This window comes from Linepithema humile, chromosome 2 (genome assembly GCF_040581485.1).
Source record: "Linepithema humile isolate Giens D197 chromosome 2, Lhum_UNIL_v1.0, whole genome shotgun sequence".
Lineage (NCBI taxonomy): Eukaryota > Metazoa > Arthropoda > Insecta > Hymenoptera > Formicidae > Linepithema > Linepithema humile.
Genome location: NC_090129.1, coordinates 21274174 through 21291256, shown reverse-complemented (window position 1 = coordinate 21291256; position 17083 = coordinate 21274174). Strand labels below are relative to the sequence as shown.

The following is a 17083-nucleotide window of genomic DNA, read 5'->3' as shown; positions in this document are numbered from 1 at the left end:
TCTACTCGTCTTTAGGAAATTTTCCAGAACGTTGTAAATCTATGTGCTCGTGTATACGTATCTACGTGTGAAGTGAGAAGTCACTATCTTCGTTAAGATCCTAAAGGAGTCCGTCCCGATTCTGTTAGGTAACCGAAGAAAAGCAGTGTGTGGAGTTTCGCGCGAGCGCAGCCGACGCTCCTCTTTCGAGTGGCGCAAAACCCTCGAAATAAAGCTGGGCGCGATGTAAGATACTGAACGACAGGGGTGGCTGCTGCCGTTGAAAGAGAGAGGGCGAGACTGCGACAAACAATAGAAAGGTAGTCTTCGCGGACAATAGCTCGTATGGAACAAACACATCTTACTCGTTTCTCACCCTCCGCCACCCATCCCCCCCTGTTCCACCCTTTCTCCCGCTACCCGCTGACACACAGAGCATTCCTTCGGTATCGAGAGGGTGCATTCTCTCTCCTCGCGTCACGGACGCGCTTACGTTTTTAAGCTTTAAAAGCTCTAATATTTCTATGCATTATGCGTGCGCGGACGAACAATGGGATCGCGAGCGAGCGCCACGACAGACCCGACGATTGGTCCATCGTTTTTCTGCATCCATCCAAAAACGAGAATATATTTCCGGTTCTCCCGTGGCGCGGACGGTATTGTGCGGAATTTTTGGGGGAAGGACATTTTTCCTCTGAATTCGCGACGCACACGGATGTCTCGATTTGTCTAAAGAACAATTCGCGTCTGTCGACCGTTTACGCGGTGCACCGCGCTAAGTCGCCGAGTTCGATAAACTCTAAACTTCTCTCTTTCTCTCACGATGATTCTCTTCAAGTTTATGTAATTGTTTACGCATTATTTTATCATTGTATACATATATAAAACTTCTGTTTGTGAAATAAGTTGTGATTATTTTACGATTTTAACGATATTGATTGGAATCAAACATATCGAATTAGTTTTAAAGAATTTTTTTGACATGCAAACTTATAAAGTAAAAAAAAAATATATATATATGATTTTTTTATATCAAGTTACATATTTATATTCTTAAAAAATAGAGAACAACAGCCATGAATATGGTCTTTGTGGCAGCTCACAATGTCATGGGCATTTTACAATCGTTTGAAACAAAAGAGTATCTTTCTTTTTTCCTTTCGAAAAATCTTGGAAGAAGGACTTTCGCGCACGTTCCAAGATTCGGAATCTCGTCCTTAACCCCCGACCTCCACCCTCCTGGTATCCGATGTAATTCCGCCACGTACCTACATCGCCTCGGGTGCCTTCGGTCTTCGTTGGTTGCGAGGGAGGCTAAAGCGGCAGCGAGGAAGAGAACGTGACGGGATGAGAGAGATGGAGAGGATCAGTACGTGTGCGGGGTGGGTTGCGTAGAAAGGGAAAGGGTTATCTCGGTCTTAAGTGTAAAAGATTATCGAGAGGTAGCGCGGCTTTAGTATCGAAGGAACCGGAGACGACGACAACGACGAAGACGACGGCGGCAACGACGACGACGACGACGACGACGACGACGACGACGACAGCCCGTCACTTTTTCCGCGAACGGGGGGATAAATGGTACAGGCGAGAGAAAGAAAGGCAAGAGAGAGAAAGAGAGAGGCTGGTGGAGGCTCGCCGAGTAAGAGAGTTGGGGGTACGGAGCACGAAATGAGGGTTCTGAGTTTTTGCCAGGCGATCAATAAAAGTCTCTGTGCTCTCCTCTTATACTTGTCGTATAACGAAGTAGGCTGGCTGCCTGTAAGGGGTTTGGGTGCGTGGCCCGGTGCGTGCATTAATTCCACCTCCGCCACCTCCGTCCATCTTTCTCCCGCTCTTACCGTCTCTCTCCCTCGCTCCCTCGCTGCTCCGTCTCACCCATCCCAGGGGCCAGCCCGCTCCTTGCTTCCTTCTGCCTTTGCCGCGCTCCTTCTTTCCTCGTGCCCTCCATTCTCTTCAGGCTCGTTCGGGCTCCTGCAGCGTGCCCACACTCCATTCTCTCTCTCTTTCTTTCTTTCTGTTCTCCCTTCGTCTTCCCTCGACTCATCAACGCTCGATGCCTATGAGAGCACGCAGCCGAGTACAACCAGAAGAGTTCGGCAATACGTTACGCGGCAATTCTGGCTCAGCGGGCGTGCTTTGCTGAAAAAAAGAAAGACAAGTTTCAAGAAATTGTTTTTAATCTTGTTCCTTTTCTATTCTGCAGGTGTTGTATAATTTTTCGTCTTTTTGTAGTGTCTGTTGACCGACAAACTTATAACAAAAATTTAAGTGTTCTATTCTTCGAACGAAGAGACGGAATAATTTTACGCCCCGCATTGATCTGTAAGCTTATTAATTCTCTTACGACACAATGATATTCATATAGAATCAACAATAATATTCATTATAATGTCACGGAGACATTGTGTTTAAACAATTTTTAAACAATATACGTCATTATGTTTTCTTCTTACATTTATCAATATATTTTTTATTATCTTTACATATGTATATATGCATGTATACGTGTAACATGGGTGGGCGGACCGCGAGATCTATAATTATCGCGACGTCGCGACACCATCGTTGTCGCCAACTTTCTCCCTGACAAGTCGCTCGGTTACACACGCAACTTCTTCGACTCGCTATGCTTGCTGCCGTCTCCTCATACGCAATATAATGGCGTATCGTATCTCAGTTATATCGCAGCACGGTATATATATACATATATAAGTAGTGTAAAGTTGTATGCGGAGAAACTTTCGTTTTGTGAATAAAATTAAATGGATAAATTCTTCAGTAATTCGGCGACGTTCGACAATGAAATATCACCTCTGCTTAAGTAACCGTGTAATTAAGACAGTGAAGTTTTTTTCATGAAACACGATTAAGAGATTATACTATTCTAGACATGGTATAACGGATTTTACGGTGAGAGTCCCCCGTGGCTGGACATTCGCCAGGACACACGCCGCGCTGATAGAAACTAACTGAGACTCGAAAATCAGGAAGCCAGAAAATGATTAATTCCACTCATACAATTTAACCAGATTACATTTTTAATGTAACTTTTTAAAAAGCGCTCACAAGAATTTTATTCACCGACAAAACTGTTATTGAAATGAACTATTATGAAATTATCATCTGCAAAGCATATTATATATTATACACTCTTTTTATTTATTAAAATTTTTTTACTTCTGCACGCTTCCTTTATAAAAAAAAACCTCTGACGTAAATGGATTCTGATTTAGTAAAAATTCAACATTCCGATAATGATGTTTCGAGATTTCTGCAATAATTTATTCAACATCGTAATTATACACAAAAGAAAATGCAGTTTTTAAGGAAAGCGGTGCAGGCGGAAAATCTGTTCCCGTAAAAATCCTTCACGAGTTACCGTTGAGAACGGTCGCGAAATTTATGTGGTCCCGCGCCGCAGCGGAACTTTGCGCGAGCATAACGCGCCTCGGGATGTTCTCCGTGTAAACCTCAACGGATGCCGCGATCTGATCTCGTTTCGCTTCTTCTTCTGCTTTTTCTCACACCCTGATCCGTGCCCTCCCTTTCCGCCCTAACCCATCTCTTCGGCGCGTCCTCCGACACGCTCTCCGCGTTACTATACCGTGTCACGCGACCACCCTCTGTTCACACCATCCCGTAAGTCCTGTCGCGTAAAGGTAAGAGCCATAAAACGCGGCTGCAGTGTTCGCAAGTGTGGCCAAGCTGAATCAACGGCCGCCGCATCGATTCTCGATCGCTCTTCGTGGGAGATAAATAGCGCGCGTGTCTCTCATGTCGCGACAAGATGATTTGTCCGCTGGACTCGTTGTTCAATCGCAGCCGACGTTTAGATTAACGAGACGCGTTGGAACCGAATCTATTTATTCAAGTATTATTCCGACCATATAAAACTGCGTCGAGAGACAACCAAGTTGTGCGAACGAAATGTCGCAAATGATTGAGTTGCGTGGATTCTTCGTCATTGTAAATGTCGTTTCTTTAACAATTATCACATTAATGTTTAACAAAGTTTTGCTTATAAAATTTTGATGACGAAAGAAAAATTCAATCTCAGATTCCTGAAAGAATGGGACATTCAAACTGCAAGTTGAAATTAATTACTTTTTCAATGATAAAAACGCGCAACGCAGATATTTGTGTAAAATAAAACAAAAATTATTTTTCATAATTTATTAATATGATTAACTGTTATTTGTGCTTTGTGTATTATCCGCAACGCGATACAATGGGGAATTTTGTATCTATACATTTTGCAGTCCGACGTAAAACTTAGAAAGCAGTTTATATAACCCTTGCATGTGAATAAAACTTTTGAACCGACGCTCAATACCGCGGACGCTCGCGGGTTAACGGCGGGAAGGTCAACAAAATTACACCGAGCGATCCACTCTTTCCGGTCCGATCTCTTTTCTCATGCCTCGGACGCTGAGCATCGATCGGGATTTACTGGACCGTCGCGCATTGTCTGCTTTCACGGTGTTCTTAGGATACGCGGTCTTTGAAGCGTGCATCGCGGCATTGTCGCTGAAAGAGATTGGCCTATATATATGTACGTCAACGGCAAAATCCGCCGTTGATGTTGTGATGACGTAAAGTTTCCTCGTTCAAGAGAGATATACACGAGATATACTTGCGCAAAAAGGCAGTTTCTCCACATAAAATATTAAGTGACAAATTTTCTACGACAAATCTGCTCGATACGCGTTTTAACGATCGCGCGAAATAATTATTGAATTATCTTGGAATAAACATCCGTTGAAATCGCTTGAAATAGCGGGCGACGTTAAATGATGCCGTAACATGCACGTCAATTTGTTTAGATCGAATTAATGGATAATACTGTATTCCTCGCGTCTGAAGGAGTTTACGTCTTTTGAACCTTATCGACATCAAATTAGATGTTCACGCGAGAATTCAATTTGCAACCGCGTCGATCTTTTTGCCTAATAAAAAAATATACTACTCTAATTCTCATATCGAGTCATCTAATTGATACGATCACACGCGTGAAGAGATCGCCTCGTTGGAGAACATCGCGCGCACATTCGTCCCGTCACGCCGCTCGATCGCGGACTCGCGTCGACTTCACGAAGACGAGGCTGCGTCGCCAGCACGGCTCGGCTCGGCTCGCACCGATCGGATTATCGATAAGTATTTAAGCGCGGTGGAACGACAGCCGGTGCGGAGGCCAGAGTGAGAATTAACGAAAACGTGACTCGGCGTTGACGCGATGCGCCACGGCGCTGCCCCCCGCGACGATTCTGGGTAATTAATTCACAATGGGGCGCTGGGCGGCCTCGACCGTCTGACTCTCTTTCTCTCTCTCTCTCTTTCTCTTCTCGTTCTCATACGGCATACGTAATGTATGAATCTTCTTCACCCTTATGATGATATCGATCGCGGGTACGGTTAGTTAGCCGTTCTCTCCACGCGTATACGCGCGCGGCCGCTGCTCGCGAAGATTGAGTGTCGAGGATCGATTTCGTACGAACGTTTACGAGCCAGGATATAGTCATGTCGATAAACAGCGGGTTTAAGTGTTATCTAAACGGCCCCTTCTCGCAATCGGAAGTAAGAGAAATTTTCGCTGGCGTCACTGGCTGATAACAATCTTTGACAGATGGAAGTTAAGATACTGGAGAAGTAAATTTCAAGTAAACTTAATGATTTTTTTTTTTATTATTAAAGATTATACTGTACGGTTGCCTGAGTAAGGATTAATTATGCGAAACACGGTCATCGATCTGTACGAATAGATCTGGAAACAAATAATCTCCATAATGTTTGAGCTATAATTGTAAGACATTATCGACGTCGTTTAATTTTAATGCAAGAAATAATTCTATGTGCGAAAAGCGAGCATTCCTATTTTTGTGCTAGACGACAGTCTCCTTCGTAATTAAATACGCTCTACTTGAGCAAACTTATTTATTTTTATACATGCATAATTTTTCACGTTACACCAAATGTTTTATTGAAAAATTTAATAACATCACGAATGAATTTTTTATGCGATTACTTCGGTTTTAAGATAACAAGTTTTTTGCATAATTAAATGCATCCATTTTGTATGAATCCGTCCCATTTTATACATGCTTGCGAGCGATCATGATGTAGATTTTTCATATTACGGGATACATATATACGTCTACAAAGCCAATAAACACATGACCTCCAAATAACTTCATTCGAGCTGACCTTACTGATAATGCAATTCGCGCGTGTGTGGCACGTACAGGTCTCAGTTTTCATTCGCTGTATACGCACATATGTCGCTACGAATGCGTGTACTCTTAGTTACTTATTACAACACAGAGAGAAAGAATTTTGCCGTTGCAGCAAAACCGTCGCTGCTAGTGCATATCCGATGGAAGCAATCAATCTCTGTTACTATATAACCAATTATTCGATATTACACGTGAAATTTGTTTCATTGATAAAATGGAAGTATCTGAGCAGATTTTTTTATATATACGCAGAACTTACTGCTTAAGCAAAATAATTTATCTTTAGCAAATGCTGTTGCAGCAAAATCATCAGTGCTTTGAATAAGAATCGTTATTATAGAAATAAATTGCACATTCAGCAAAACTATCCTCAGCAAATAAGATTAATATTTTTAACAAGCTCTTTTGCTAATGACTGAAAAAATTTGCTAAGAGTGAAATATTAAGTCAGCAACTTTTCTTTTAGCGTAAATGAATCTACATACATGCACTTGCGCATTTTCTAAAATCCACTAAGAAATGGAACATTAGAAAGAATATATTAAAATAGAAAAAGACAATTCAAAAAATTCTTAAACAAAGTCGGCTACTTAGCAAGGTTAGAAAATTCTAATGAAAATAATTTATTTAATTCGATAGTAAAATGGCAAATATTTAATATACCTGCAAAATATTCTTTTCATACAAATTTTATCAATTTTTGGAGAATTTAGTTTTTCATATTAAGTTTTGTCTTGAAATTTTTGTAAGCGTACATATGATTGGTAGCAAATGTATTCGGCATTAAGTTGATATATACAAAAATGAAATCCGAGAATTCCGTCGTAAAAGTGACGATTTTTCATAGTATTGGTGCGGAAAATTCTCAGTAGCAATTATCAGTGATTTTATGTTATTTTATATTTGATGAGATGTAACACCGATCAACATTTAGATTCATCTCAAGAAAGATTAAGAGAGTCGTAAAATCGTCATTCGTGATAAAAGTAATGGATTTTTTGGAGGAAACGCATGTTAGATCGGTCTCGACGTTGATCGATATTTTCCGCTTCGAATCGTTGGTACTTGGCGTTCACCATCGCCGCTCAACTCACTCGCGCTCGTCTGATAATGACCACGCTTTAACCAAGTCTAATATTCTTCCGCAAAACTATCATGTTAGTAACAAACAAATAGCGGGCAAGTCGTTTGGCGGCATTCTCCCGCGAACTATGATGCACGCGACAAACGTGTAACCGCAACGGAGAGTAGATTCGCGAAGAGAAAAAAAGGTTCGGTGGAGGGGCAGGGGGGCGGAAGGAGGTAGACGAGGAAAGAGGGAACGAACGAGCGGAAATCAAGCGATGGAAAAAAAAGGAGAGCCCGCGACCGGCGCAAGGGGGGAGGGGGGAGAAGTGCAGCGGAGAGAATCGGGAGAGGAAAAGAGGAAGAAGAATTGCCGGAGGTGGAGAAGCACAAGGAGGTGGAGAAAGAGGAAAGAGGTGGTGGAAAACGCGGCGCGGCGCGCGGGCGGAGGTACCGGGCGTCGCGGCGTTGTCCTCACACGTACCGGCGCTTTCTTAATCATCATCTGTCTATCTCTCGGCATTAGTAGAGAAGAAAGAGGGAGACCGCGCGGCGAGCGACGGCGTCGAGGCGGTGGGAACGGGAGGGTACCGTGGAAGAAGCGAGGTTGGTGGAAAAAGAAGGAGCCGGCGCGCGCGGGAAAGAAAGAAAGAGAAGGAGCGGGGCCCCCAAAAGAGTCGCAGCGAAGCACGAGAGGAAAGGAGCGAGGAAGAGAGAGAGAGAGACGAAAGCAAGTGGGAGTGAGAACGCGTGACGGGATCGCGGGGGGCAGGGGATGGGAGAGAACGCTTCTTACTCCGCCCAGCATCCAAGATGGCGTTGGCAGCGGCTCCCCTCGTCATTAAAATCAATAATTAAAAAATACATCCGTGGGCACCTTCGCTTTTCTAGCGCCTCGTGACGCGCGCCCGCCGCCACCCGTCCCCGCGCGTACGCGCGTACGCGCGGGCGCCACCGCGCACGTGTGACGGTGCGGAGGGCGCGACGCGCAGAATGAGAACCTCTGAGGACCGTTTCCTCCTCGCGAGTGAGGAGAGCGGATGAGAGAGAGAAAAGGAGAGGGTGCCGCGCGCGCGGAACGCGTTGAGGGCAAGCGGGGGCGATCGGGGGGCGACGAGGGACCAGGGGGGAAGGGTGTGTAGTGGTACCAGGCTCTGCACCGGCGAAACCCTTAAACAGGGACACAAGGACGGGCGGATGGCTACGGGAAGTAGGTACTTCTACACGGCCACCTTGTACCCCCCGTCGCGTGCATCCCCCGCCCAACGCTCAGACTTTTCCCCCCTGTACTCCTTTCACCCCCCCCCCCCCCCCCCTGCTCTTTTACTACGCGCAGTGTTCGAAACTTACCGGCGAACTGGATTTTCGGAGTCTTTTAATTACTGCGATTATTATCGCGCTATGGAATACTAATTAATTCCGGTTGGGTCGGGCATGAGAGGCAGCGAGCGCGAGCGGACGCAAGCCGAAGTTTCCCGCCGTGCGTGAAAAATTATGCGAGACTGTTTTCCGTTCTACGGGCTTTTCGAGGGCTTTCCGTCCTTCGGCCGTAGTGAGGAATTTTCAAAGGCGACACGAAATACGGCGGACATATTAATCATGATGACCAGAGAAAATTTTTTCTCCATGTTCGAAATAAGTTCGCAAAGGAACTTTTTAATTGCAGTTAATTACTTTACTTGATTTCGACAAATAACTGGTAAATTGGTAGAATGTCTTTGTAGGAATAGTGAACTCTCTTCGAGAATGAAATAAATACCTATTACGTGTACATTTATTTTGTAACCTGCACAATCGAGGATTTAAGAATGATAATTGTTCTAAAGACACATGAAACTTGGTACATAACTTTTGAATCTATAAATTTTTTTTTTCGCATTTATTAACTTGTGATGAAATGCATACTTATAAAATGGCTTAGTTCTGGTCGTTCAGAAATGAAAATAATGGATGCAATTTATTATTCTACCTATGTGTTTCTCTATCTATTGTATCATTGAGGATTTAGGAATGCATGGGATTATGTGACCATTTTTCGAGGGAAAATATTTTCTTCAAGGATGAAGATGTCGTTTAACAAAAGGCGATGGCATGTGGGACACCATGTCTTTAGAATTAAGAATGCATTTCTAAAATAGGAGGGAAATCTTACATTTGCAGTATTCTATCTTGCCGGGATCTTTACAAATATTACAGTAGCATTCAATAGAACGCACCCTTTTTTCAAATAAAAGATACCATAATTGTTACGAGAAAAACGTGATACTCACATCTATTTTTGTCACAATATTGACGTTTGAAATGTTAAAAGAATATCTTATATAATTATGATTCAAGAGAAAAACATAACTAAACCTACGAAAAAGCGAAAGATATTTTGTATCTGTTACTAATTATTGCATTCAAATTGTAAAAAAGTACTATATTGCAATAGTAAAAATATTGAATGATTACGATATATCTTTTTTTCTCAAAATAATATATATGACAAAGGTTTTCATATTAATTGTCGAAGGGGGATAGAATGTTCGATGCCGACGAAAAATCACGCCAGTTAGCAAAATTTTCTTACATTATGCGTTTTGCATCTCATTGTCAGTTAAAAAGCGCTTTCGCGTCATTATGAACCATCCGGCCAAAGGGAATTTGTTAACAATACGAATCCCGCCTTTGCAATTGTTTGTGCAATAAGCGGCTTACGTACGGACCCCGGAAGATATTACTGTGCGTGTATTTATAATTCTCGCTAATTTTCATCAACTCTTAATGTTCTTACCGGTATTACGCCGGGGAACCATAGCGCATTGAAGTCATTATAAAGAAATATTGTTCCAGCGACTTTTCACATGCAAAATGCTATGATATGCGTTGCACGTAACGAAATATCGATAATACGATGTGCACACTGTTTAAGGAAGTGCTATTTGCGGATTGCACATCATTCATGGAAATTTCTTTAGCCATAACAACCGACGCAATCTATCGAAATAATCACCCTTCAAGATATATGACGATACAACTTCGACATTTTATTTATTAATCAATATTCTTATTTTAGTGTGTCTTTGTGCGTGACTATTAATATGTCAATGAACAGTCCAGACGATGACGCTAATCGTGTTAATTGCAAAAACGAATCGTTTAATCTACATTTTTTTATTCTTAGCGCATCATTCTTAAATCAATCTTAATAAGTATTTTGGACAATTTCTAGATATAATTCGTTTTAATAATCATAGAACAAATAATTATGAATGTCAATAGAACGAAATTTTTTATTGTTAGTGCAATAACCCGCCAATTATAATTAAATTAGTATCGCGAACTTTTTAAGACCGTTATATTTATGATCTCGTAAACATAAATAATTAAAATTATCAACAAAATAAATTTATTTAATATTAGAAATTAATTATTTTAATATGATTTTGATGTAATTTGCTAAAAAACAAAAGAATTGCACAAATTACACAGTAAAGTTAGGCGAAATTTAAGTTTAACGTATCAAGCATCGTTCGCATAAGTATTAGCCATCTTGGCTTGCTGAACCATAATTAATAGCTCAAGGTACTTTAATAAGAATGTGCACTGTGGTCGAAAGTGATAGCATTCTCCTACGATGTCTCCCAACATATTGAAAGACATTTTTCTTCCGAACCGCTGAACTTCTTGAACTTATATGATTATCAACATGCAAGAGGGGTCACATGGATATTGCAACAAACCTTTCTCGATTACGTGCTCATACCTAAAACCCTTTTCCACTCTATTGAACAGTTAACACCAAGGCAATCTTACTTTATATGGTATCGTAATACAAGATTCATATTCACGGCTTAATTCGCTGTAGCAAAAATTCCGTTCTCTAGCTGAATTTAATACTAAACGAGCGAGTAATGAATAAATGGCAATTGCGAATTTTTTGTTAAGATTCGGACAATGTGCACGCTATAACGAACACGAATGTTCGTAAATGTCTGATTCGCATTCAGTCCGATTTACTGTTGATGCATCAAGGGAAATTCGTGCGCAATATGGACGGGTATCCATGCACTGGCTGTTCGCCATTGTTCACTCCGAAGAGGGATCTGCATATTGTTTTCTACACGTGTTATCGTATTATTGTGTTGAGGCACAGCAAAGTGTCTTAAAGTATAAAGTCGACTAAAGAAATTAAAATAACGTAGCTTATACGTTAATTTAAATATATATTAATTAATACGTTAATTAAAGTCTCGAAAATTTTATATTTTCATTCATTGCTGACTTCTTTTCTTCTCTCTTTTTCCAAACGTCTTGATATATCATGAGCGTTGTATTAACCGTTATTTCAACCTGAGTTATATTTGTCTCAAAAAAAGAGAACGAATACCTGAAACCTCTAAAAACTTGATTCACTATTTGTTTATTACTAACTCGCGTATCTTCGCTAGTTACTACGTTTCGCTACGTATATTTTTACTGTTGAACGAGTTTAACCCAAAAATTTGAAATGGTAAAACTAGAAGTTAAAACAATCATCCGTTATTCAATGTCTTTGGAAACGGCAATTGCCGATTCCAGGAAACATTTTACCCAGTCAGCAAAGACTGACCAGTATCATATAAGTTTCTCGTGACAAAGGTGTCGCTCGAGTGATCAATTCGAGGACAGGTACAATGTGTTAGTTGTCTAGCCACCCTCGAAGATTTCACCATGTGGTAAGAAAAAGCACCGGAGCGAGGTTTATACCGTAAACGAGGGTGCGTGCCATGTAGGGTAAAGAATTCCACTAGGAAAGCAGGTAGTGCATAACTAAATCGTTCTATACGTGCTATAAACACCATAGAGAAAAAAACTACCTTCTCACGACGCAGAACGAAACGCAGAAACGCACGTATATTTTAGAACGCGGAGCGCGGCATGTTTGACCAGTGGCTTCTGTCTCGAAGGGACAGAACGTACTTGCACATAGAACGTACATTAAACGTTGGACACGCCACGAAGAGAGAGAAAGAGAGATAGGGAGAGAGAGAGAGAGGGAGAGAGGAAAAGAGATAGAGAGAGAGAGAGAAAACGAGCGAAGGAGGTCCGATGGGCTGGTACCCACCCGGCTGGAGGTGGCACAAGGAGGTGGGTCTCTTCGCCTCGTTCTCCACTTTCAGTGGCACGATCGGGAAGGCAGTCACAACGCGACCGTTCTGAGAGCCAGACTGCCTGGCCACCGCGCCGCTGGATATACATGTGCCGTATTACATGTGCGTGTGTATACATATACAGTCTACATCTATCGGGATTGCCACCTGCGGAATTCCACGCGATTCCTGCGCGAGAGTCGCGGTGCGTTCATCTTGTTTTTTTGTTTTTTTTTTCTTTTCCAATTCCGCCGCTTGTGACGGGATACATCTCTGTTGTGCTGTTTTGCAAATGTGTTGAAGGAGAGTGCGTGATCGAAAAATCGAGGTTATACGGGGGAGAAAGGACGATGGGAAGGCACCGTTTTGCCGCTACCCTGCCGACAGGGCACCGACTGACAGTATTTTATTTTTAGTCGCGTCCTAAATTTATTTGTGGTGTTTGTGTATGTGTTTTGCCTTCGACAAATTGACCTAAATGTGGTCCCGTCTTGATCCCAAGGATTCCTAAGTAAAGAAAAGCGATCGGGTGAGAGCATGTGCACCGGACGTAGGAAAAAAAGGATTATATTATCCTTATAGTTTTTTGCATATTTGTACGGAGTGTCAAGAATTAAGATTTGCTCGCAAATTGCCAGAAATGTAAAATTAAAATCTCAAAATCGATGTTTTGTTTTAAAATTGGCATAGATATAGATAAGTAACAAAACCAATGACTTAAAAGTTAAAATAGAATTGTTATCTGGAATCTATGGACGAAAAAGTCTTATAATTGTTTTTTTGCGGTAATTTAATAACTGTTAAATTCAATTATGAATTTTTATCTTAAATATTTTTTTGAATTCTACGAATAAAATAGAAGAATTTATTTTTTTTTATCTTTTGTTCAAGAGCCGAAAATTAATAGTAATCGAAATTGTTAGTAATCGGATAGATTATATCGTATACGGAATTTTTCAGGAATTTTTACCTGTTAATATCTCGTTATCGCATTTCGTTACATTCAGTCTTTTTCTTATTCTCATCTGGGATACAGCTTCAAATTCGACGGCAATGCCATTTAGTGTTCAAAAGACTAATTCAGTGCAAACCAACATAATCGACACGGAAGAAAATCACGGAAAATAAGAAGGAAAGGCTAAAAACCAAGATGGAGAAATAGCCAAAACTGCAGGTATTTTTTTTATTTTGTTGCAAAATTCCATAAAAATCGGCAGAATTTAATCAGCCGAGTAGCTTCGAATTTCATGACTTCCTTCGATGTGCATCTTTTCGATTTTCGCTACACCTTTAGTTGGATATTCAATTACAAGTGTTTGTTTCCTAATTATATGATAATTAGTTTATTTTTCGTTTATTCGTTACAATCTAGAGTTTGGTCCTGAATTAAATTTATATTTGTACAATAGTACAATTTTTCTATTCGTAGTCTTATTTAAAATGAAAGACAAACCACGCCATAAAATATATTCCGGTAAATCTAAAAGAGTTAAATCGGGAATATGGATGTATATAATTTTCATGACGTAAAAATGATAATGATAAATGCAACATACATGCCATTTATTCTTAGCAACATGTTGTCTATGTAGAGCTAATTTATTTTTTACAATTTTTTAATTAAATTTAGCGGAAATTATACAAAGTATGGTTTTGAGCAAAGATTATTTTGTAGGATCAAAGATTTGTAAATTAATTTATGTAATCATAAATATTTTATATGTAAAACATATTACAAATATTGAGAAATTGTTACAATTTTTTAAACTGCTTTGGTTTATTTTTTCCAATGTTTATATTTATACAATTAGCTAAAACAATTTTAGTTTATTTGTCGAACATGTTATATATGTGAGAGATAAAAATAATCTGTTAAACAAATAAGCTAAAATCTTGTTTTAGTTAATTTACCTTTTTAAGGAAAAGATTCTATAATTATATTTAAGCGACTTTGAAATATTTTACTTGCGATTAGTTTTTATGATAGTAAAAATTGAGATATAAATAATAAATAGAGAATAACAACTGAATACATTCAATAATTTATCTTTTTATTTATAAATAAAAACAATTTTCAATAATTTCCTAAAAATTCGAAAAATCTCGAGATAAAAATAAGTCCTGATTTTACAAATAAATATTAGAAAAGAAATGATTTTATATGTTCGTTTATACATTTATCATACAATATGGTATCACTAAAAGCTTATAGTTTAAAAAGAATTTTAAACAATAATGTACAGAAACGTAGCGTTGTACACGTACAAAGTTAAGCGCAATCATAAAATTGCAACAAAATAACAATACATTTTTGCATAAATTAATATTAATGCAACTGAATTTGAGGGCGCGTTTAAAAGAATTAGTAGCTTGATCAGCATCTCGATTTTTTTTTTTTTTGAATTATTCTACACATATGGATTAGACTCAGGAATCTTGGCGAATGGTCAGGTATTGTACTGAAAAAGGAAACAGGGGGCGGAAAAGGTTCCCGAGCGACAGGTTTCGGTCTCCGACCAAGCGACTCACTCCAAAATAGAATGCAAGAAAAGGGGTAGTTCGTGGTCTGCAAGCGTTGGTTGGTGCCGCGCGGGACAAGCGTCGGGGGTGGCGAAAAGGAGAGCGAGAGAAAGAAAGACAGAGAGAGAGAGAGCGAATCGGTTTGTATGTGCGAGGAGAGGAAGGGGACGGTGGAAGGGGAAAGCAAAGTGACGGCGGAGAAACTCCGAAGAGGGAGAGTGGGAAAGGAAGGAGGGTAGTTCGCATATGAGTGAGTGAGCGAAAGAGGGAGAAATAGAGTGGGAGGGAAGACGGGTTAACCGGCGAGCGAGCGAGCGCGACTGCCTTGCGAAGAAAGAGGCGCTCCGATTGCTTGCGGGGCGAGGAGGGGGTTTGGCATGTGAGGTTTAAGGAGCAAGAGGGGCGGTAGAATCTTAGGAGGGGCGCCTAACGTCACAGCGCATTCACTCACCGGCCGTCGCCGACGCCGCTCTGTGTGCCGTACACGCAACCCGCACGTTACGGTCAGTTCTCTCTCGACCACCCCCTCGCGAGTGTGGCGCGCTCACACACGCGTCACTCCGGCTCTGTGTCTTTCCTCGCGTATCTCTCTCGCCGTGCGTAACCCACCATCCCACCGACGCGCGTGGATTTCCTTCGGTGTCCCACGAGCGACTTCGTGAAACTCGGGAAACCAGTGTTTACCCGCGCGGTGTTTACCGGAGATACACGCGGTGAGAGTTAGCGCGGGATCTCGCTCGCAAGTGCTCGCGACACGTTTCCCGATTGTTTTGGTGCGATGTTCCGCAACGTGTTACACACGTGTGTGTCATACGACTACTTTTGAAAAAAAAAACCTGGCACGTGGCCGCCGTCGCCCGGTAATTTCACTTGTGCGCTTTTGTGATCTCATTGAGCTGTACGGTGGGTGACAGTGAGGAATCAGCTGATCGTTTGAAGGCGCGTTTCAACGCTTCCTGGCTCCTAGTACATTTGCCCTCTTTTTTACTCCTCGTCTTTTTTATATTGCAAGATATTTAAAGATTCTCTTAGCGTTGCAGCGCTAATCTTTGCTTGCCAGTTTAACTATAATATTGATAGAGATTGCATGATCAGATTTTACGATCTTCTTACAGCACAAAAATGCTAGAAAATCGTCATTTGTAACATAATTTTCTTTAATCGTTATGTATCCCTTTCTTACATACTCGCCTATCTCAATGTATTTCTATAATTATTTTTTAATATTAATCTAATTGCCGAGGAGTATGTAATTCAATCGTGTAAGGCAAAATTTCTTTGTCATTGTTTTTGTTATTCTGTTTCTTTTCCATTTTCAGTGCGGTATAAATATCTTTCTATCCTCGGAATGTGCAGTTTTCCCGCGCAAAATTCCTGTCCATCAATCAGTGTCTTGTTTTGATCTGATTCTTTGTTATTCCGAAATTCCAAGATTCCACAAATTCAAGATTCTCTGAAATGATCATAGAGTGAGCAATATATGAGTATGAAAACCGGTCTTCCGTATGGTGATTCTCGGGTGATGCTGCAGATTGCTAGTGGCGCGAATGCATAAAGCTTGAGTATGTAAAGTGCGAGTACTTAAGTCGCGACTGTGCGTTGCACTTCCATGTGTTTCCGGATTTTGCGATTGCGTTCTCGAAAAATTTCTCTCTGTGACAATAAAATCTACGAATACTCTGCGAGTTCGATGATCTCGATGAGTCGCGAATCGATGTCTCGGAAGGATGAGACATCACAGATTTTATGCTCTTGACCGGATCGAAGGATTCCAATTTGGAAGAACGGGTCGCATTAACGAAGAGGATTTGTGTTCTACACACCGAGAGATCAAACTCGTGAGATCCAATCGTAGATCCGTAAGAGCTCGATCAGATCGCTCAAGCGAGACCGATGCTTCAACCTTCAACTAGCAGCATCCATTGTTCGGATTTGTGTGATGATCAAGCCTCATTGCATGTCTGGTATTTATGATTGCAAGCTTTGCAAGCCAATTTCAGATTGACATAAATAATATTGTAAGTTGCATAAATTTTACAACGCTCTATATAAATTTTCAAATGTCACATACGAGATCTGGCGAGAAACGATACTGCACTATTAATATATACAAGATTTTTTTCCGCAATTAAAAAGATTATGCGATTGTCTAGATTACTTCATCTTTTCTCATTC

At 40.8% G+C, this 17083-nt stretch overlaps 1 protein-coding gene across 7 annotated transcripts in view; it reads left to right on the top strand.

Annotated features, from left to right (window-relative positions):
* The window catches only part of lov (jim lovell), a 149936-nt gene that overhangs the window by 114860 nt on the left and 17993 nt on the right, over positions 1 to 17083 (top strand). Inside the window, exons 1-2 of one of the 7 annotated variants that reach the window (XM_067350754.1) lie at positions 12301 to 12917; positions 13425 to 16872. The exons of 4 other annotated variants lie outside the window; for them this stretch is intronic. The gene's annotated coding sequence lies outside the window, so the exon portion shown is untranslated. Of the gene's footprint in view, positions 1 to 12300; positions 16873 to 17083 lie in introns of those variants that run through there. 2 more of the 7 variants (XM_012364564.2, XM_012364565.2) reach the window with 2 other exon arrangements.